At 41.7% G+C, this 23,065-nt stretch overlaps 1 protein-coding gene across 20 annotated transcripts in view; it reads left to right on the top strand.

Moving 5' to 3' along the window:
• The first annotated feature begins 560 nt into the window (after positions 1-560).
• The window catches only part of ADGRL3 (adhesion G protein-coupled receptor L3), a 516,853-nt gene continuing 494,348 nt past the window's right edge, over positions 561-23,065 (top strand). For 19 of the 20 annotated variants that reach the window (XR_009963392.1, XR_009963393.1, XM_062611552.1 and 16 more), the window contains exon 1: positions 561-1,817. The gene's annotated coding sequence lies outside the window, so the exon portion shown is untranslated. The remainder of the gene's footprint in view (positions 1,818-23,065) is intronic. The other variant, XM_062611532.1, reaches the window with a different exon arrangement.

Genomic DNA, 23,065 nt, shown 5'->3' with positions numbered 1-23,065 from the left:
CTGGCAACATTCAAGACGATGTGGTTCTGAGCAACCTGATCTAGTTGAAAATATCCCTGCTCTTTGAAGGGGGGTTGAACTAGATGACCTTTGCAGGTCTTTTCCAACCCAAACTATTCTATGATTCTATGACTGACTGCTTGGCTGGCAACAAAAGGCTGAGGGGCCAGCTAGAAGGTGGGGAATGGTTCTGTGCCAGGAAGACAGGCTGTGATTGGCTTTTGGGGGGGGGGGGGGGGGGGGGTGTTGGGAGAGCAATAGGCAGAGCAACCAATTGGGAGGTGGGGAAACCAGCAGGTGATGGTTCTTTGATGGAAAGACAGGCTGCGATTGGCTCTTTGGCTGTGGCCAAAAGTCTAAGTGGCCAATCAGGAGGTAGGGAATCTAGTGTGGAATGGTTCCATGCCTGGTAGGCAGACTACGATTGGCTGTCTGGGAGGGGAGCAACTGGTAGAGTGGCCAACTGGGCGATGGCAGTTACTTCTGGGAGGAGGTGTAGGGGCAGTAGATAGCTTGCGGGAAGAGCGTGCCGTGCTGGTAGCATAGCGCAGCGGAGCGCAGCTCGGCGGTAGCCCCCGGTGGTGCGGAGCCGTGCCGTGCCGTGCCGGCCGTCTGGCTGCTAGGTGGAGCCCGCGTCCGCGCAACTCAGATCCGGGCCCTCGCCGCTCCCCCGCCTCTCGGCTCGTCGCCCGCCCGGCTCCGTGCAGTCGCCTCCGGGCAGGGCAGCATCGCTGAGCTTCCCGCCGCTGCTTCCTCCTCCTCGTCCTCCTCCCCGGGTCCCCATTCCCGCCGCCGGCCCAGCCCTGCGGGGGACGCTGGTGCTGCGGGTCCCGCCGCCTCGGAGCCCACTCCCCGTGTTTGTACGTGTGCGGTGCGTGTGTGTGCGTGCGCTGTGCAGAGCTGAACCAAGCCGTGCCGGCGGGGCCTCCCGCCCGCGGCCATGGGCCCCCCCCGTGCCCGTTAGGCACCGCGCGGGGCGCGCCGGCGGAGCCGCCCCCCGCCCGCCTGTCCGCGCCGAGCCGCGCCGGGGCTGGCGGTCTCCGCAGCGGGAGAAGGAGGAGGAGGAGGAAGAAGAGGAGGAAAGATCTGGGGTGCCGGCGGAACGCGGGGGGCTGAGGACCACCCGCCTCCGTTTGCGCGGGCGCCTTTGTGTCCCCCAGCCCCGGTGGAGCGAGGGGCCGCGGGCAGGGGAGCGGATGCAAAGAGCGGCTGGTGCTGGAGGGGGAAGAGAAAAAGGGGGATGGTGGAAGATTTCTCTCCCTTTTTTTTTTTTTTTATTTTTTTTTTCGGTGGTCTCTTCGGCAGCGGCTGTTCTTCTCCAGCAGCGGCAGCAGCAGCAGCAAAAAAAGCAGAGGCAATGACTCTGCCGCATACGAATCGCCTGGCCGGTGGTGCCGGCTCTGGAGACATCACCTTGCTCTGAAGTTGCCCACCTGGAGGAGGTAAATCGGAGCCGGGCTTCGGTCCAGAAGGGTCGGCGGCGACGGGGGAGAGAAGGGAGCGATCGCCTCCCCCCATCTCCACACACCCTCCGTCCTCCGGGAGGAAGCCTGTGTAGCAGAAGAACACGGCAGAAAAGGAGAGACTTTCTCTTCCTTTTTTTTTTCTTTTCTTTTTTTTTTTTTTCCTTCCTTGAGGGACGTTCCTTGCTTCTCATCTCCCCTTTTCCTCCTGGTTGGGGGCTTTGGTACTGTGGTCAGGTCTGCTTCCTACCCCCACCCCTGGTTTTAATGGCTGGATTGTGGCAGCAGCTCCCTGCTGCAGGTTGTTGAGGAACTGATGGAGACTTGCATCTCAGGAGCCGGAGGTGACTAAAGGTAACTAACCACCCAACGGATGGATGCTCACCAGCCATTGCCTGCCCGTCAGTTGCACCCTTGCCCGGTTGCATTGGGCTGAAGGATGCCAGCTGCCCTGGGTGCACGCTTGGATTGAATTATTTCATAATAAGGATAGTTTTGCCTTCGGGGGGGTGGGGGGGTGGGGCTGGATCCTTCAGGTAACGGGGGAACATCTCTCTGGGTCTGGATGCTGGGAAGACAGTGAGGACATGGGGTGTGCTTCTAGTTAAGAAATGCCTTGTAGGCTCCAGCTGGATTTGGCCGTGGACAACTAGGGTGGTGAAGACAGTGGGTAGATGGAGGAGATCTGGTAGGTTTTCTTCTTCTTCTCCCTTCTGCTTCTCTGTGAAAGGCACCACGTTGGACCGGTGAATTTGCTAGTGTTACACTGAGAAATTCCAGAGTTTCATGTGTCTCTCGCCCCTTCATGTATCTACGTTTCTATTTAATTGCTGAAGGGAATCTTGAGAGGTAAATGCTTGTTTTCCTGGATAGCAGGAGGCAGTGAATGAGCAGGGGGCATGCATGGGTGGGGATGTTGCTGAGCTAGGGGTGGGAGGTGTGGATATGGGGTGGTAAGGCAGAAGTCTATATCCAGACCAGTGGCCCTGGTTTACAGGTAGGTGCAAGCTTCTGTTTCTCTTGAAGCCAGAGAGCAAAATGTACGGTCCAGGTAGATACAATGCTAGAGATGTCAGTGCTTCCCACGTCCTGACTGTGAGATTGCATTGCCAGCTCCGACAGTATAGGGCTGGCATTCATCAGAAGGATTTTTGAGCAAGAGGGCTGGTTTTATGGCTGGAGTAAGAAAATTGCCTTTTTTTTTTTTTTTAATGCCTTTTTTTTTTCCCATAAACTCTTGGTTTATTTGCTTGGTTAATAATTTATTTTTGTTCCCCTCACAATCATCTTTTTGACTGTTTAACTTGGAAGTATGGTTGTGAGGCTGATGATTGTTCCCTGCCATGAGCTAGAAAACAGTCCTTTTCTGTTTCCCAGTCTACAGTCTACCTCAAGCTGGTGCCCTTTATTGCTAATGAAGATGTAGGTACAGTGCCTTGGGTATCTGGGGAATTGCCTTAAAGGGCTGAGTTTGATCAGCAATTGGGTGTCTAGGGTTGTCCATAGAAACAACATAGCCCCCTCCCCCCCCCTTTCCCCTATAAACAGGCAGATGTTTAGTTTTGTGAGAGGGATGGCAATGTAGGAAAGGAGCCTCTTTTGCCCTCCCTTTCCAGATAGGCATGTAATTCTTCTCTGCGGTAGTTAAAACAACTTGTATACGGTGAAAAGCAACGGATTGTTGTCTGTCACTGTAACATCCATCACTTCAGCCAAACCAGCCCATGTCTATTGTGTTTACTTTCCTTGTATTTAGATCACTTATTAGGGGGCATTAGCATTTCCACTCCCCCAGTCCTGGTTATAGGCAGCTAGCTGCTTAGGAGGAAGATGAGATGCAGAAATTAAAAAGGGTGAAAATGCCATCTGTGTCTGGATATAAGGCAGATAGGTAGTCTGCTAGTTGCAGTTGTTTTTTTTTTGTTTGTTTTTTTTTTGTTGTTTTTTTTTTTTCTGTATTACACCACTGATTGATTATTCCAGAGCACTGGATTTTCAAAGCTAGCCCCCCCCCCCCCCCTTCCCTCCCTTCCCCTTTCCCTCCAAATCTTTGATGGAGTAAAAAAATAAATAAATTCCATTTTTGTTGTGGAATGCCATCTCTTAAAGAGCGCAGCCAATGCTTCCTGCTTGGTATGGAGTAGTAGCATGTGCTGTGCAGAGCTCATTTATCATCATTGCCAGGGGTTTGAGATATGAACAGGCTTCTACTGTGCATTCATTAGGAAAAATCCTTCCATTGAGTTTTTTATGGGGATAAACCAGGTGTTGCAGGTTAAAACGGGCAGCTGTCAAAAACTTTGCAGTTGTCACTTAAGTGTACCAGACTGGGAAGGGAGAAAATCTGCTCACCTGTGCTAATGCTGTGTAACAAAGTTCAGATTGGGGCTCCACTGTAAAGATGTTTTGTTTTTTTTTTCTAAAGGTAAAACAACTGCTCGTAGTCCCCTTGTTGTGGTTGAGGCTGCTCTTTTTCCAGCACATCAAGGGTACTATTTCCCTTTTTAGGCTTGGTTTACTATGAAGTGACTGTTGTCTTGTTACATGCTAGCAAAACATAAAGTGGATAAAGTTTTCTGATGTATCAGTTTCCAAAAGACTGAAGTATCTATAAAGCTAATGTTGGCCTGTGAGTTCTGTGTGATTTTTATTATTCAATAAAATATAACTTCTCTCATTTCTTCTGGGGCCTGTAAGGAGAAGGTATGTTTAGTTTTGCATTTAATTCCAGAGCAAGCTAAATGGCACTGCAGATTGATGACAGTGAGAACACCTAGTCCTGTTTTGTGGGGCAATGAGATTTTAATGGTATTTATTAAGTTTAAGGCTAGCAAGTCTTTGCCTCAATAGTTTGTGACAAAAACAGGAGCTGGTTTTTGGTTTCTTGGTGCCTTCCAGAGACAGTGGAACAGCTTGTGTCAGCCTAGGAAATTCCTTCCTGGGTGCCTGCTGGGTTGATTCTCCTCCTTTGTTTGCTGCAGCTGGTGCTCAACCGCATGTCCCACAGGTTGGTACGCCTTGGGGACTGTGATGTGGTAGAGGTGCTCAGCTTGCCTGTCCTAGTGTTAACTGCAGAAGAGACTTTTTCCTCCTGCAGTAGAAAACAAATTGTCCTGTCTGCTGGTGTGAAAATGACGCCGGTGCCCTGTGCTGACTGGGAGAGAAATGCAAGCAGGTTTTGTAGGTGAAGATGTAGGCACATGCATTGAGCTGGCTGGCTGATGAGCTGGATGCCTGTGTGACACCTAGTACTGCAGAGTTGTTATAAAAACAAACAAATATTAAGAGGCAGGTAGACCAAATGATCCTCCAGGACTGGAGAGGAATATGCATGACCTTTAGCTTTGGTCAACAGTCAGTTGGAGGGTGTGATGCTGCCATCAGGGTTTTCGCATTCAGAGCATGAGCGTATGCATCATCAACACCAGTAAATGAGATGCACACAGGAGAGTGAAGTCATTGTAAGAGGAGAAGCTGTGGGAATGGCTGATTTATTATTACAGATTTTAATACTAATAGTGTTGGGACTGGTGTAGATTGACTAGGAAACTACTTCATGCATCACATGCTGTAAAGGATGGGCTGAAGATTGCTGAAAGTGATGGAATTCAGGGAGCAAGAATGGATCAGGGAAAAGCTAAAACATGGAGGATGGACACAAGGCTTCTTATACTTAAGTTTTGGGGTTTTTTTTTCATTATGTTATGTGGTGGATGTGGAAACAGCCTAAGGCTGTGTTCGGAGGGATTTTGACAGAACTTCGTATTCCTTAGAGCATTCTTGTATATCATGAGATGTTTGGAAGAACAACTAAAGAATTATTTTGGAGCATTCATGATCTAAAAGCAGGCATGACAATATTGATATATTGCTTGGGACAATATTGAGACACCAGGAGAGCCCTGCGAAATTAAACATGTTTTCCTGCCACATTTGATGATAGGCTGCTTATTGGGGTGAGATGTACTTGGTGAGCATTGAAGTTTTAAAGAGAGATGTTTTCTGTAGTTCATGCAGACTTGCAGTTCATTCCTGCTGGTCCCTTTCTTGTTCAATAGACGTCCTCCTGCTCGGATGTGAATACTAGAAATGCACCATGATGCCAAATTTTGAGTGTATGTACACACTTCAGCCTGTGCTGTTTATCTGTAGATAGCTAGGATGGAGAGCTAGAAAATGTGTAATTTGTAATAGTTCACTCTGCCCCGGGGTATTTGTAGGAATGTCACTGTCTCAGGCAAGGCAGTGTGGCATGCTTACCTGTGACTGTGTCATCTCCCAGAATCATGTCTGCCTTGGCAAATCTTTGTCACGATCCACACCATCACTTAATATCAGTCTCTTTAATCCCTTATCGGGATGCGTGTGAATATGTCCTTATTTTTGAAGGTCCTGAGGTGCTCCAGCACTTCTTGATCTCATCCTGGTGCCTGCAGGCAGTGGAAGCTCCCAGAGAAGGCTGCTGAAGCAGATAGAAGGAGGAGTTTGCTTTCGAGCATCTGCTTTTAATTCTCGGCTACTTTAATGGCAAGGAAACCACCTCCTACTCAAACCTGTGATGTGATTCTATATAAGATGTTATCACATTGCCTGTTTTTAGCCTCTGAGTTTGCGGTGTAATGCTTGCTTTACATTCCTCATTAGATAATCTCTACAGCGTAGTCCAAAATGCGTATGTCTCCTGTGTGCAAGCTGAGTGTTCATTTCAACACTAACTTTTACTTAAGCAGTCTTTTCAGAGAGCCTTCTGATTTTGTGTTTACCAGTTATTGCAACAAGCATCTGTATCTATAGCAAGGTAACTAGTCCTTTCAGGCAATAAAGACTTTATTTTAATTGTGTTCTGGCCCACTGTTTTACTTACTAAGCAGTGCTCAATGTGGGATTTTTTCCTAGCCTGTCTGAAACATCTTTTTACTCTGGGAGAGAAATGAGGACCAAACCATTTTTTAAATGGCACTTTTTTTCTATATTTTTTCTTCCCTTTTTACACTTTTAATCTCTACTTCTTCAGGCCTACTCCCATCCAAGGGAGGTATCAATGAGTTTGCAGTGGGGTTCCTGCAGTAGTCAGTTGGGCACTTCTCTTGGCTTCCCTGTGAGGGAAAGATGCTCAAGAATCTCAGATGTGGTCTCTTCTTAAAAGATGCTTCAGAATCTCAGATGTGGCATCTTTTCATTTCAGAATTGTTTCCCCACTTCAGCATCATGTTTCTACTAATTGTGTTGTTATATCTTTGCCGGAAGTGACATTTCAGGCTGAACAAAGCTGTGTATGCTGGGGAAGTCTTGAAATCTGTAAAAACTTCTAAAATCTGCTTATGAAAACAGTCAAAAATTAAAATCAAGACACTTCCATTTGAGACTTGACCACTTTCAGTTTCAAGAATCATGAAATGGATACGGATTCTAAAGAAAGCAAATAAGAGTTTGGAATCTGTCCTAATTAGGCAATATGAAGTTATATATTTCATTTAAATGCCTCACAGTAATAAACTTTTACACAGCATCCATTGATATATGGCCTCACACTACCAGGATTTTTTATTTTTTTTAAAGTACCTTATTCAGCATGTGAGTAATTACGCAGGAATTATTTCACTGGTTACAAATGTAATTGCTTCAGCAGTCTGAAGCACAGCTCAGGTTCTTTGCATTAGATAGCTGACAGGGAACAGCTTTGAAATATTTTGCACAATATTTTGTGTAGGTTGGATCATATTAATTGTAACGGCTTTGCTGACTTGATTGCAATTGCATTGATTTATACCAGGTAAGATCATCAATTTTGAACTTTGCAGCGGAGCTATGCATTTCTAAAACATACAGGGAAATATCATAAATACAAAGGATCAACATGAATGTTTCCTTACAACAATACAAAGTTAAAACGAAGTGAAATAGGACTCTGCACTTCTGTAGAAGTGGTGCTCAAAATGTAATCACAAATTGCCCTACTATAAAATCCTGTGCAAAGGTGTTGGCGCTGAACAGCACTGCTCTGAAAAGAGGTCTGGTTTTAACCTGGCGCTTTCAGATAAGACTCTGAGTGGTTTTATACCAACAACAAGTAGTTTGCTTGTAACAGACATTACATACAATGCATATTAGTTTTTACAATAAGCCCCTTTCCCACGCTGTGGGAACCAAGAATGTAATTACAGAGGTGAGGACATTGCGTGAATGGGCACTGTTTAAAATTAGAGGGATAGAAACATTCTGAGCAATGCAGTCTTAGCTCATCCATTTACTATATTATAGACACATACACAGACTTATAAATATCAAGATTTGGGGAAAAAATGCAGATCTGATTTTTTTTTGGTCATACTTGAAGTGAAAAAGATGTATCTAAGAATTGCACCTATACCCAAAACATGTGTACCTGCATCTCTGTGTGTGTGCACATACACAAGTTTTGTGAAATCATGCTGCTGATGCACAGATTATTTTTATTTTTGTTGCTGGAAAAACTTCTCTCCCAATTGATTTTTCTGATTGTTTTTTGAGTTCTTGACATGTAGGTGCAGTGATGGACAGTAGCAACAAAATACCTGTGCATGAGCCTGGAATTTTAAAATTTTAACTGACCTACTGCTCAGTTAGTAGTCTGACACCAAAATAAAACGGTTACATTTTCAGATATAATGAGCTTCCACACATTTTATCAGAGTTGATGCTGATCCTTGCTTATTTGTTGTAGCAGCCTTTTCCCATTATGAAGTTGCTGATCCCAAGCCTGCTAATGAAAGTTTTTTTCACTGCCCTACCAGTGCAGAAGAGAAGTGTTATTGTATTGTAGAATTGCTGTTTGGGGCTTTCTTGGGGATGTCAGCATTTTCCTTCAAGCAAGGACAAGGGTATGTTAGAGCTAAGTATGCTAGCTAACTTTGGACTGGTCTTAGGTGGTGAATGAGCTGCCAAGCTGTTAACTGTTGGGTTTTTTTGTTTGTTTGGGGTTTTTGTTTGTTGTTTGTTTGTTTTTAACATAAGCGGTATGTTGTGTTGGGAGGACACCAGAAGAAAAGGGAAGTATTAAGCGGCAGCAACACCGCGGTTCTGTTTGATCGGTGAGTCTTGCTGTTTACAAATCCTGCAGAGGCACTGCGCTGCCTTGCCATTCACTGCTGTGTCATAAACCAAGTCTTGGCGTAAGCTCGTGAGAATAGGGGAGGGACCCAAGCCCAGTTTTTGATGTTCTGCATGGGTGGGTACCCTGAATACTCAAATGCATTCCAGTGACAGCTGACTCTCTAAAGGGATTTTCAGTAGCTCTCTGTGGTTTTTGGTTTTTCTTTTCCTCCTTTTTTCCTTTCTTTTTTTCTTTTTTCTTTTCCCTTTCTTTTTTTTTTCCTTTCACCTTTCCTCCCTTCTTTCTTCTTTTTTTTTTTTTTTTCTTGACTGCTGGAGGAAAGGACAAAAAAAAAAGCACTTGTGGTATCCCTTTGAATAGGTTTCACCTCTGGAGAGAGTTGAGGGGAATTTCAGGGGTCATGTTAACTCCTTTTCTTTCATGCTGCCCTTGTGTATGTGTTACTGACTGACACATCATCCTTTCAAAACGGTTCAAATTCCCATCACACACTTGAAAGAGGACAGGTTTTTGTTGGGTTTTTTTTGTTGCCTTTTTCTTTTTTTTTTCCATCAAAATGTATGCTGCAGGTTTTGTATCAAGAAATATCTACTGTGTAATGTGAATCCTTATTGGCCACTTTTGTCTCTGTGTTCTTTTGCATCTTTTGGATTTGTTTGTTTTTTTTGTGTTTTTTTTTGTCATTTGTGTTCCATCCCCTCCCGCCCCTTTCCTCCACAGTAACAAAAGTCTTTTGGATACTGTCCTGGATCACTTTTTATATTAAGGCTATCTGGAGGTACAGAAAACTGGTCTGCAGTCCTGTAGTAGATGTCATATCCAGAGAACAGCCGTTCTTGTTTCCAGCACACCACAGACTGCTATATTGGACACTGCAACTCAGCTCAACTTTGTCGGAACTGTGTGTGTGATCTAAAATGTTACTTCTTTGGATTTAGGATATTGCAATCAAGGCCTCTAATCATTTGGAAATGTGGTGTATATAGCCCACTTCCTTCTGAGGGAAATTATGATGCGACAACTGCACTTGCAACTCCCACACTTGCAATTTGCACAGACTTCTTTGAGAAAATGTCATTTTGGATTATCTCATTTTTAAGAAGGACAGTAATATTGCAATTGCTGCTTCATCTGGTATAGCTCCAAAATGATGTGTGTCTCCTTGTGTAAAACTCATCCTGATAGGTATTTGAAATAAAGGGATTATGCTGCATAGAGTGATAACTTTTGACCTTTTGACAAGCAATCCACAATTACAATCATAATGTACTTTATAGATCTCCTTAAGTAGGTCACCAATTTTGAACAAGTCTTGTTGCTAAAGACGGTGTGATGCAATTTCAGTTGTGGGAGTGGGGAGCACTTCGCAGTATGACATTGATAATTTTCCAAAGGAAGGCTAAAATTGTAGGAAATTATACCTATGCAAGTGTCCTTCTTTGGTGAGAAATACAGGCACATATCATTGAGCTCATGAACATATACCCACCTGGGCAGCCTGTGTTTGCAGTGGGGCTGGGTTGCGTAAAACTCAAGCACCTGTAGAACAACGTTGGCCAGTAGACTTAAGGAGTTGTTTATGTCAGCCTAAACTGAGAAGTTACAGTCTTTCCATTCAAGGGGAGAATTTGGATCTCTGCAGTGTCTGTTAGGGATGTTTGCAGCAGGTAGAACAGGATTTGGTGGGAAATGTATCTAAGAGCTGTCTTGCTGTTTCTATCTTCCAGCTTTGGGAACAGCAGATGGGGGGATGTCTTCTTCAATGCCTTTACACTTGACTGCTCTCTCACCCCATGAGCGTGAAGGGCAGATCAGCATAACCCATGGGCCAGGCTCTAAGGGTTAGGATGCCACCTTTTGTTTGACCCTTTTCAAGCTGTGGACTTGAGCACAGCAAGGGTCCAGGGTTCCTCCCAAGTTCGTGTAATTTGGGGGCAAAGCCTATTCCAGCAGTAGTCATTGTCGTAAAGCTGCAAGTTAAATAAATAGATAAATAAAAATTTATAGCCAAAGTAATAGGTAAGTTGTTAGTGAAGAATATCGTGGAAGTCTGGTCTGTAGTAATATAGATGTATTTTGCAGCTGTAGTAACATAATGCAGGGTTTTTTTGAGCTGCTTTCTCCTCTTATTACTGCAGTAAAGCAAATGGCAAAGTGTATGTTGACCTAGGGGTGCCAAGTCTACTCCTAATTTCTAGTCAAATAGTTTTCTGCTGGGCTGCAGTAGGAGCTATTGCCAGACACCAAGGAGATAGTCATGTTTGAGATTTTTTTCTCTGTAAATCACTTTTCCTTTTATGCCATGGACATTTGTGCAGGTGATTCCATGTTGACCATAAAGATACGGGTTTTGTTGTCTTTCATTTACATTCCCTATTGAATTAGCAGAATTACGTGGTTTTGTCTATCACGCTGGGGTGGGATACTGCAGTGATTTAATTTAAAATGAGAGAGATGTCTTCATTTTAAGGAAAAGCATGGCTAAGTGGTGAGAGTAAGCAGGTTTAGCCTTTACCAGAAGCCCTAATTAGAAGAAATCCCATGTACGGTTGACCTTGACTATTGAGACAACCCTCAAAGAAGAAAGAGCACTAAAAATTAGTATGCTGCCAGTGCTGCACTTTTATTATTTGACATTATTAAGCAAACTTGGTGTGTATTTCTTTTTTGAAGCATTTGATTAAATGTGCGATCTTATCTTGGCAAAATGGCCCGCTGGGCTTCAGACAGTGGTGTTCAGAAATGAAATTTGTTTAGAGCCTCTGTACAGACATTTATTCAATGAGACCTTTCTTGAATAATAGATGTGACAGTGAGATAGCTGTGCAATGTGTTTTGGGGATTGGGGCTTTTTTATTTTTTTGGTGTAGGGAGTTACAATCTGAGAAAATAACACAAATACATAGGAGTGAGAATATGATATATATGAAGGGATATTATCATATATTGCAGAATCAGGCCCCAGTTATCCCAAGACTTACCTCTGAGCCAAGCTTTGCACACTTCAGCACCTCCCTGTTGGCATATCAAGTGATGCATACACATATCTAGCTCTGTATATCGATACTCTTATCTTTTAGCTAGAACTTTAAAGATGCTTAAATTTCTGTCAGTAAGAAACAAAATCCCACAAACATTCACAAACAACAAACCAGAGAAGGTCTGGTAATTGACTCATGGGGTCAGTACTGATGTTCTTAAGTAGTTCTTTGGTTTATAATAGTCCCATCAAGTCAGTGAGACTAAGGGAATAAGTCTAGTTTATGCGTAAGGAAGGCTTCTGTTGTGTCCAGTGATGGCAGAATGTGAATTGTAGGCAAATGTTCTCATCTTCTTTTTTTATTTCTTTTTCATTGGTAAGACAGTACTTATTAGGCACAGCTACTATGGGACCCTCCATCAGGGAAAAAAATTACCTAATTGGGGCTTTCAGTTTTTAAGCGTAATCAGAGATACAATGGAATATATCTGTTTTTCCAGCAAAACAGTCAACTTCATTATCATTTTCCATACAGCTCACAGGGGTAAGATTTCATTGAATGTATGGGCTGCCCAAGATTTTCAGCTGTTGACACATGATTACACACCTTGCTTTTCCCAACATGCAGCTGAGAAGGAACATGAGTACCTGGAAATATATTTTTTAGTTATTTTTTTTCCCCAGTAGTGGACTTATAAGAATATACTGTGGTGATCTCTGAGGGTAAGAGACCTAAGTTTTCTGAGCAATTAAGTCTTCCCGTACAAAAGGGCCTTTTTTATATAGAAAGTTTGCTTTTGCATAAAAGGAGTCCCAGAGTGCCTCTGATGTAAAATTGTGTTTTGATCAATCCCCATCCACCCTGCTGCTCTCCTGCATTGTATAGCAGCTGTCTTTACATCAGGTTAGATGGTGATTAAGTGCTTTCTTCTTTTACAGGTAAAACCAAAACCTTCCCTTACAGATGTTAGGAGATGTGAGCTCCATGCTTTAATGATGTGCTGAGGTGCCAACTTAGAAGTTCTCCAGCATATGATGCTCTGGCTGTTCATCATCTTTGCTCTTTGGTTAATGTGGTAGTTTTTGTCAGAAGTGGTACAGCTTTCAGGACTTTTTGATAACTTTTAATTACAGATATATTTTTCTTTCCTGGTGCACAGCTAATCCCACCAGATGCCAAATGCAGGTTCATGAAGCTGGATGTAAAGTACCGGAATTCACGTGTCTGGTAGCCCTGTACATTTTGCCATGATGCTTTCCTGAGCTTGAGGGATAGTTTCTGTTTGCAAGGTGATTTATGTAAGTGGTGTACAGCCTGTGAACATGTAGCTTACAGGCATATTTTAAGGGGCTTTCCATAGATCTGCAGCTGGATAGGAGTTGTCTTGTATCAGAGACAACAAACTCAGAGCCATGGGTTGAAGACCATCAAGCATCATTCTAGATGGTGTCCCCAGCGCTGGTTTGGTGCTGAGGGTAGTGAAGCTGCCTGCCATGAAGTCATCCCTCTGGGATGCTGGTAGGCAGTGGGGAAGAGTTGGGGCAAGGGCAGCCACATTTATAACTGGTTTGTGGTTGTGTGAGAATGACAGGTGTATTTGACCCTGGCGTGAGCTCAGTGAGGTGCTCAAACAGGTTATGTCTCATCTGGGTACCTGCATAGAAACCAGGTAATAATCCAGCCTTTAAAAAAGCCCCAGACAGCAACAAACATTTTAAAATAGTCCTTTATGTATATGAAACTTGCACATGAAAGTACAGCCTGCTGGAAAACGTAGTGGTCCCATTGTGATCTGCTTAAACTACAAGTTGGTCAGGAAAATGAAGTTGGCAAATTCACTGGATTGAAGTATACTTGACAGCTACTCTTCTACAAAAGTAGAAGGTCTAAGTAGCTCCATACGCAGGGGTTTCTGAGCTGAGTTTGGTAATTTTTCGTCTGAACTGGGAATGGTAACCTGGTCTAATTTTTTTTTCTTTCTTTTCATATGTTAATGCTGCAGAGCTGTAGCATTTCATCTAATTTCAAACACTTCATGGGGCTCTAAAATAAGAAAAGTCCATCACAGATAGATTTCTAGGGTGGCTGTTTAAAGAGGGAGGTGCCATCTTTTACTGACATCCTGTTACTCCTAAAGCTAAGCCAGTGTTTTACATAAAAAGCAAAACCCCAAAACAACAACAACAACAACAACAACAAAAAACCAAAACAGCAAAAAATTTGTTGCACATGCTGGGTGTGCTGGTTGGTTTGGTCCATGCATCCCTTCCTGAGAGAAATGGTGGTCCATGGCAAAGCAGGAGTGTTACTCCTGTACCAAGAGGTATTTTACAGTCCCATTTCCCTGTCTGGAAGTCACCTGTACACAACTTGAGGAATCTGTGCAGTTGTATGGGCTTTGGAGTTTCAGTTCCTGCTGAATGTCCCACATGGTTCATCTCTCTCAGTGGCAAAAGCTAATGCTATGCAAATACTATCAAAAGGTAAAGTTCCTCCTTACAATATCACCCTAGGACTCAAGGGAACGCACCCAGCCATGCGTTACACAAAACCTATGAGAAGGGGATAATGCTCATGCTGGAAACAGCACAGGGTGTCTTGCTGCAGTGCATCCTAATTGTTCCACTTGGCAATAGACATTTGTGTAGGTGTACTTTCTACTGATGTTGAATTTTTGCCTGATTTTGCCTAAGATGCCTGATTTTTGTTAGGCAGTAAGGGACTAATCACAACCATGCAGTTAAACTTGTGTGCGCAGTAAAAGGTTCAAAGGTTGCTGTGTAATTATGGAATGAGGATCCGTTTGTGCCCTGACAAGTGTCTTCCCTTCCAGCAAATCAGAGCTGATGCCTGGCTACCCCATCCTTTTCTAAGTCAGGTGCCTACTCTATTTTCTTATAGTTTCTCCACCTCCATTTCCAGACTTACTACGTCAGACACCCAGGATATGTAAAGATGATCGATGTGTATCTACTGATGCTATTGTAACATGGAGAAAAAGATTTAAATTAAACAAGAGGACATCTTTGATCAAAAGGGTGAGATAAAATAATAGCAGAGTCACTGCTTTGTTTAATGCAGGCCTGAGGTCTCAGGGCTGAGATATCAGGAGCTGGCAAGAAACTTCATCATTTGGGAAGACCTGGTTTGAGCCACAAGTTAATCATATTGAGATATCTTGACGTTGCCTTACAATGTTTGTGCTGTGGTGTTCAGCTGTAGTTGCTGGTGTTACATGTAGCAAAAAAGATGCTGGCGTATGCCTATAGAGGAGCATGAGCAGGTAGCCATGTGGTTGCCTCCATTGAGCTTATGGAGGGGACTTTTTTTTCCCTTCCCTTTTGCCTTTTCTCACCACCTTGCACATTGGTTCTCATCTTATTTACATTTTAGGATATCAGGCCAATGAAAAATATGTTTCCTTGTTTTTCATACTGGTATGATTTTCTTTTCTTCTTGTCTCTGTACTGCTCTTGTCAGATACATGTATAGTGAAGAGTCAGTTTTCACTTTAAACTTAGAAGAAGGTATCTTTCCCGTACTAATTTGGCTTGAGCCAATGCTCTGAGATCTTTGAAGTGATATGGAAATGTCCCTTAATTTGCATGCTTGGATGGAGGCCAGCAAAGGTTTTCTTGTGTGGGCTTGCTTTGTTTGTTTTCCTCAAAAGCTGTGTGTTGATTCAGGCCAGTTGCTGCTGATACAATGTTTGGATATAGTGTTTGCAGCTAATTAAAAATAGCCGCTAATTGAGAGCCGAATGTTGTGGACTTGAATTTTGCTGCACATTAGCTCAGATAAGAGTTTTGCTGGAAATGTAAAGAGCAAAACTACTTGAAGAGGCTTGCAAAAATCTGCTTTGTTCAATTTGGAGATGCTGTTGAGAAGTAATTTAGTGGCAACTTATAATACTGCTAAAATATGTGGGAAATTGAAGTTTCTTTGAAAAGTGCTATGTCTTGTCACTTTATCTATAAGTAATAAGTCACAGGTTATCACTTCATATGGTTAACAGGGCCATTGCCTGCAGGTACCAGCAGCAGCAGTATTGAATTCAGTTGTACAAGTGTGCCACGGTGTGATCCCCTTTTGCCACATGATCTGTCTGCTGGACTTCCTTCAGTCCCCATGCTGATTGCAGAGTATCCGCAGAGTATCCACAGAGCCGCATTTGCTGGTTGCCTGGCTGGTTGCTGTTGTAGGCTGCTAATGGATAAGCTTCGAATGGTTTACAGGCTCATTAGCAAGCTTTTACTGCACTGCTGAAGTGTGGTGCACAGGAAGCAGGCATTGTTCTGGCTTGTTTGTTTAGCTAATTGATATTTTTATAATTTTATTCTTTTATTCTGCACCCCAGTTTTGCTGTGGTATTTGTGTGTGTGGCTTTTGTGGTGTTTTGATTTTGTGGGTTCTTTTGGGTGTGTTTTTGGTTTTTAAGAAGGTTAAGGTAGGTTTACTTTTATCTGGCTGAACAGAGGTGTCTGTATGCAAGCTGATCATTTAAACTGGTTTTCTGGCTAGTGGAAAGAGGCAACCACTTCTGAGGCATGATTCCTTTCCCTCTCATGTAGACATTTGAAATAGGTTAGATGAATTGCACCCTAAAAAGCTTATTTCTCTCCACTGACTATAAAGGAAGTCAAAGGTGACAAGATCAGAGACATTTTACATTGCAGATACCTCAAGGTGAAGGGGTGAATCCCACCCCAAGAAATGACTCTCCTTGGCTTGCAGTGTGTTTCCTATTTAAATTTGAATCTGCGTGATAAGCTAGTACCTGGTGCCACAAAGCTGATCCAGCAGGAGGTGGAGAGGAATTGATACGGTCCTGGTCTTCACAAAAGTAATGCCCAGGAGGAGCTCTCACTCAAAAGAAGACTGGCAAGAGCTGAATTGGTATAAGGCATGTACCTTAAATATCACAAAAATAAATACAAGTATGGTGAAATATGAGTGATTCCCTCCTGTTAGTTTTTGTGCAGTCCTGAATGTTGAGAGTGGGACTCCCATCGTGTTCTTTTGTACCTCTGTGGCTTCTTTTTCCCCAGGGACATGTAGTAACCTGCAAACCTGAGCAATTACACCACCGCTTTCCTATTTTCTTTCAAGGACTGAAACATAAAAGTGTGTGAAGTTGCTGAAAAGGCAGATACTGGGAGAAGTGTCTGCTTTGAGTCATGTGGGAAGGCATCTGTTGGGTATGTGACCTGGGATGCTGTGCCAGTTGGTCAGAGGGGAGATTCCCAGGTTGCAGCCCTAAGCTCCTGGTCCCTGGCTAAGGGTTTATCAAATGAAGCCAAGTCCTATGAATATAGTGTCCTATTAGTCTCCTAAGGCTGAAAAAGGAGAAAGGAAAAAAGAAAATAAAAAGGAAAAAATCCAATTTCTACCCTCCTTTCTTGAGTCCTCTGAGAGCTGCAGTTTGGAATGTGAGCTCCAGTGCAAGTTTTGGCTTCTTCCCCTCTACCCTCAAATCAAGCACTTTCATTTTGCCATCTGTTTCTGTGGCTGTATGGGGAACCAGGCTGGGAAATAAAGCACTAATTTTAAAAATCTGCATTGGGTTTGTAGCTGTTGCTGGGTTGTTTTTGCCTGGGATTGATGTCCTGGCTGGTTTACAGCTGATTTTTGTGTAGCTGCCTGGTAGCAGCACAAGCTGCAGAGTGGAATGGGGAGCACAGAGCTGCTCAAAATGTGTATGAGGTATTCTCTGGGGTGTTGGTTGCTCTCCCAACATTCCTGTTTCTGGTCATAGGTGCCCTGAAAGTTAGTCCCTGATGTCTCGGCTGTATCTCTTGCTCTAGGGAACACTGAGCATTGCATATATATACTACACATGTATATGTGTGTGTTTGTAGGAATATGTACATATGTATATGAGTATATACATACAGATAATGTATATGAGTATATACATACAGATATATGTATGTATATGTGTGTAGCAACTTGCTAAGCAAAGTGTGTTCTGTTCTCTTTCTTTTCACTGTTTCTAATATATGCCAATAAAACCAAACAGAATTGAACCTAATCATGATGCAAACTCATTTTACAACTTGCACAGAACTTTGGAGAATGGCACGAGAACAAACTGCATCTTGCATCTTAGAAACAGAGCTATATATGCATAGCACATGCCCAAATCCATCAATATTGCAAATATGTAGCACTAAATTCAGTCACCTTGTTCCTAATTATTTGATGCTGATTTCTTCTCTGCACTGTTGCTTTTAATTTTTTAAGCAGGTGACTGAATCCTTGAACAGCCCTTCGTTTTGAATTGGATGGAGTTGGAGATTTTTAGGACTGTACTATAGTAGTAACACAGTGGTAGTTGATTTGTTGTTGGTTTGTTGTTTTTTTTTAACAGCTGCTATCTTTTCTGTGATGCTGTTATTTGGATGATTTTGCCCTCATTAGAGGACTAAGGGAAGATTTCTTTGTTCTTTAGTCTGGATGTAAAATGGCATATGTTACTTTCTATAAACAAAAAGAGAGCTGATAGAAGTATTTCAATACAGAATGTCAGCTAATGATGAAGGAACATTTAAAATTTCTATTGTTCTGAATAAGTTTTAAATGAACAATGAAAGCAAAGCAAATGTTGCTGAGTGTTTACTTCAGTGTGGCTTAAAAACTTAATTTGTGCTTTGCAGTCATAATTGTCAGATCAAATTAAAAAATTCGAAGGGAAGCCAAATGGGGTTACATCCAATGAAGGACTTTGTATGACTCATTGACTAAAAAAAAAAAAAAAGGATAATATTGAAAAACTTGAAAATTTTAGCTGCTTTTACTGAAGATGACCAATTCTGATTCAGAATACTGAGAATGTTCTCTCTTCAGAGTTTTTTGGTAGCCCTTGGACTTGGTAATTTTGCATCAAGTCATTGATTATGAAGCATAATCGTGCCTTCCATAGTCTTATGTTTATTACAGTGGCCCTGCACAAATTTAGGCCATTTTTTATTATTCGTTTCTGTCTCTTTAAAGCATAGCCTTGTTGATTTGTTCCAATTGCTGGGGATCTACCATGCTTCAGACATCTTTACTTATTGTCAGGTCAGCATTGTCACCTAGTACAGTGGGCAAGCGAAGTGGTTTAGCACAGATCCGTTACGGAAAATTTCTTGAGATCATGAGGACACATGTGCTAGTTTTGAATAAAATTAATTTGCATAAAACCCCCTTTGAACACTGTGAAGGTTATAACTTTGTAAAGCTTCTAAGTGTGAGTTCAAAATCTGTCTCTGTTCCTCTCCAGGGCAACACTTGTAGACAAAACCAGGGACCAAGGGATTTAAGCATGGTATTTTAATGATATCTTAGTTGAATCTCTTTTTCATTAATTTTCCTCATATTTGCAAATTTGAAGTCTCCTTTTATCGGAGAAAACTAGGTTTCTGGTTAGATGTAGGGACTCTGGTCAATACAGCTTTAGCATCTGCCTCTATAAGAAAGAGATGATTGAGTTTGAATAGCCCTGAGGCGTTGCATTATGTCCAGCCTTTCCTACTGAATGACACACTTGAATAGAAAGGACACACTTGAATAGACAAGTCCAAGCACTTGTTTCTTTCTGAATATCATCCTGGTTTTCTGAAAATCTGCTAGTCTCTTGTTGTGAGAATCTTAAATATTTTAATATAGGTTTTTGTTCCTTCTATTTTTTTGTAGCAGCTGTTAATACAAGCTGTTCTTGGAGCTGCTCCGACTTCTGTAGTATTGCTGGTTTTGTTTTTTTTTTTTTTTTTTTTTGTTTTTTTTTTTTTTTTTTTTTTTTTTTTGTTTTTTTGTTTTTTTTTTTTTAAAGAAAGTATGGAAATTTGAAGCTCCATTAGTAAAAATGGAGCATGAGGACTGGTTATCATACATATTGTGAAAGGACAGTTGCAGCAAGGATCAAACTTGTGTACAGAGCAATGAAAAGTTAGAGGATGCACTTCAAGAGTTGTAACAAGACATCAGTCCAATTTCTCTAGACTGGTAAGGTAGTATTTTGATAGCTTTTTCTACAGGTGGCTCTGTTTTTAAAGCTGAGTCTGAGTATATGTGGTCTCTAAGATTCATACTGCTAGAATACTTTAACTGGTTTTAATATTTGGCCTTTATAGCTTATGCATTCTTGTGAATAGTGTTTAACACTGTTCTGGAATGGCATATGTGCTTGCTCTTTTCTTGCAGTCCTTATTTTTCCTATTATCACTCATTTGTTTAAAAACAAAATCTTAAAAGGTGTATCAGAATTACCATTAGTAAAAAATCTTCGTTTGCCATTAGTTGTTGAAAGCTGGCATCACAAATGCTATGAGCATTAAGAAGTGTTTTAATTAGGTCATTAGATCCTATGTGATTTAGTGATTGCCCAGAGAGAAAAGGTAACAGAAGAGGTGTAAACAGGCAAAGTCTTAATTCAACAAAGTGCTATGCAGATGCACTAATAGGACTTAAATCCTCTCTTGCAACTGAGCATAGGCTTTGCAGGGTTTGAACCTAAAACAAATTTCCACCTCAGATGTGTAGGGCTCAGCATCTTGGCAGAAGTTGGTGGTGTGGTGCAGCTGGTGAGGTTGGTGTGTTGTGGCTCTGAGGGCACCATTGCTGCCTTAACTGTAAGTGGTTCTGCATGTTGGGAATGTCTGCTTTGGTACTTCTCCTTTGCTGTGATTTCTTTGCTGGGAGTGTTGTTAATCTATGGGGAGAGGGGAGGGGAGAGGGCAGGTGGTAAATTAGTAAATTCTACCTCAGACTGGAAAATGACATCTTGTTTCTCATTTACTCCCTGAGTTTCAATGGATGCTTTCACTGTGGCAATGTGTGTATTTTTATCAATATAATAGAGCAATTCTTTGTGCTGGAGGAAAAAAATAAATTAGTTTCCTAAAAGGCCCATTGACTGCCTGGATTTTCATGTCTTTCTAGTAAATGGCTTATAGCAGGAAATATTTGGTTTGATTTCAGAAGTAAAATAATCCTTGACATTTGCTGGGGGGAGGAGGAGGATGTTTCTTTAGCCTGCTTTACTAAACAGGGAAGAGCTTCAACATACTAACTTTTAAGAGATGTTTAGTAGCCATGAAATGTCATATGCTCTGCAATTGGATTGTAACTTTTTCTTAGAACACAATCAGTAAGATAAATATTTTATCACATATTCCCTTTCCACCTTAAACAGAGTTTTGCCAGGAAAGATGATTGTGCAGGCCAGTGTGCCCTGTGTCATGCCCTTGTAATTTTTGAACCTGTTACCAAATTTGATTATCAGAGGAGGAGAGGTCTCAAAATTATTTTCTTCAAATTCTGTGAATGCTGGTGCCCAGGTTTTCATAACCTCAGGTTTTGTTTTGTTGGTTTTCTACAAGTGGAGACTAGTGAGACCTGATCCTCAAAAGATGTATTGAGATGGTGCTGATAGCACCTTTAACAGGGCTGTCGTCTATTTATGTCATCTGAGGTCTGGCTTTAATTGATGGATTTTTGTACCTTTTAAAGTGAACATAAATTTTATGAATGCTTCGCAGTCCAAAGTAATAAAATATCTGAATTGTCACCATTTCTTTGTAATTGTCTCACAAGACAGATTCCTGAGTAAAGTATGCACGTAAACTTTTAGCCCATTGAAATATGCATATATAATTTAATTTGCATACATTAAATTCTTAGTTTCATTAATGATTTAAGATTCTTTTGCAGTTGGAAGGCTCTGTCACATTTTTTGCTTGATTGAATTGCCTATTCTATTTAAATCAGACTTGGTAATATTGCTTGTGCCTTACAGAACGATGCCGGTAACTTTGTTAGACCTTTTATCAACATGGCTAATTTATAACTGTCTGTAGTGTATTATTAGCCAGAGATATATTATGGTGTAAGGCTTCCCCAGAGTGGAAATTTTAATGTGCAAAAAGAAGAAAAGAACTGGGGCAAAATTTGAAGCAACCGGGGTTGAGCTAGGAATGGGTGAAACGAGAACCATGTGTTTTAGGTCCAGGCATTTGCAGGCAGTTGGGTGGGGTTTTATGATCTCAATATTGAGTTCGCAGGGTGTATATGTTTTGCATCCAGGTTTGCATCCTGCTTTTGATCCTCCTTCCCTACCTACTGTGTGTGCTGTCCTTTCTAAGAGGTGGTTGATAGTAAAGGATATAAATAGATTGTAATTGCCTATGAGAGTCCTGATCCTGTAGGTGCATGTGTTAGTTGTAGAAAAGAGCAGTCTCACTAAACTTATGTGGGATATCTTAGCTATTTAAATGTACATGTGTAGATTAGTGTGGTTATTCCCTGAGATGTTGTTTAGGGCTGGTCTCGAGTTTCTGGTGTTATGATTATAGAGAAGCAAGGATTAAAGAAGAAGAAGAGAGAACATGGGCAGTTACTAAGAGCAGAGAAATCACATGGTGCTGAAAAATTCCCTGTTTACTGAGTATCTGATATTCTCAGAGAACATTCTGACACTTGCTCTTGAGTACTCCCAGTTTGCGCTTTGCTATTAATTGAAGCAAGAAATAAAATTCCTGCTTTGTTGATTGATTTATTTATTTTTTTTTATTTTAAACTGATTAATGTTTTCATTTGAATAGCGCTGCTGACTCTGCAGAAGATGTGATCTTTTAATTAGCAGATGTCAAGATTAGCATTAGTATTGAGCTGTAATTAGCATTTGTACGCATAGCAAAAGACCTGGGCTCAGCTTGGCAGCAAGGAGAAAGAAATTATAGGTAGTGGTGTAACTTGGCACTTTCCCTGCATATCTTTAATGTTCTATTTTTTTTATTTTTTTTTTTTTTAATGTGAAACCTACAAGTATCGTGGTAGAGGCATGAAATCTAATGGATTAATTGCTGATAGAAAAATTGCATATAAATTATTAGTATACGTTCTGCTAGTTAAATCATAAATTTTGTTGGCCTAACAGAATTTAATATATCCAGTTGTCACACACTGATGCTCTTAAATTGAAGGCTGTAAAGTGGTAATAGTTGCTTGGTTAGACCGCAGCAGCAGTGTTACGTAGATATGGATGCCTCTGGGAATGTATTTTGTGAGTAGAGGAGGGCTAACTGAAGTGGGTGACATTCAGGGTTCTTAAAGTTCCACTTAAGATTAATTTAAGGAGCAAATCTATGTTGACTTTATGCTCCTATTTGCAGAAGTGAGCGTTTATGGGAATGGGGCTATGTGTGAGCATAGGGGTTAGCAAGAGGCAATGTGTTTTATACAGAGGGACCCAGGTACAGAAAGCAGTGAAATCTGGATTTCCGTCCAAGGAAGGAAACTTCTGCTGATGGAAACACAGCATTATCCCAAGCTGATGGAAAGAGAACACCATTGAGTAATGTGGGACTTAAAAGCTGATTATTGGTTATTGCGGGGAAATCTATTCAGTAGCATTTTATCCATGTAAAAGAAAAATAGTCCTTTTTAATGCTGCCAGAGTAGTTGAAACAATGGTGATTTCTGTGACCATTAATCAAACAAACAAAACTTCGCAGCTCTGCTCTTGATACACCAAAAAGAAAAAAGAA

Source organism: Pezoporus occidentalis, unplaced genomic scaffold, assembly GCF_034315485.1.
Source record: "Pezoporus occidentalis ecotype Australia unplaced genomic scaffold, CSIRO_AGI_Poc_V1 ctg154, whole genome shotgun sequence".
Taxonomy (NCBI): domain Eukaryota; kingdom Metazoa; phylum Chordata; class Aves; order Psittaciformes; family Psittacidae; genus Pezoporus; species Pezoporus occidentalis.
The sequence above is the reverse complement of the archived record's forward strand: the minus strand, read 5'-3'. Positions and strand labels throughout refer to the sequence as shown.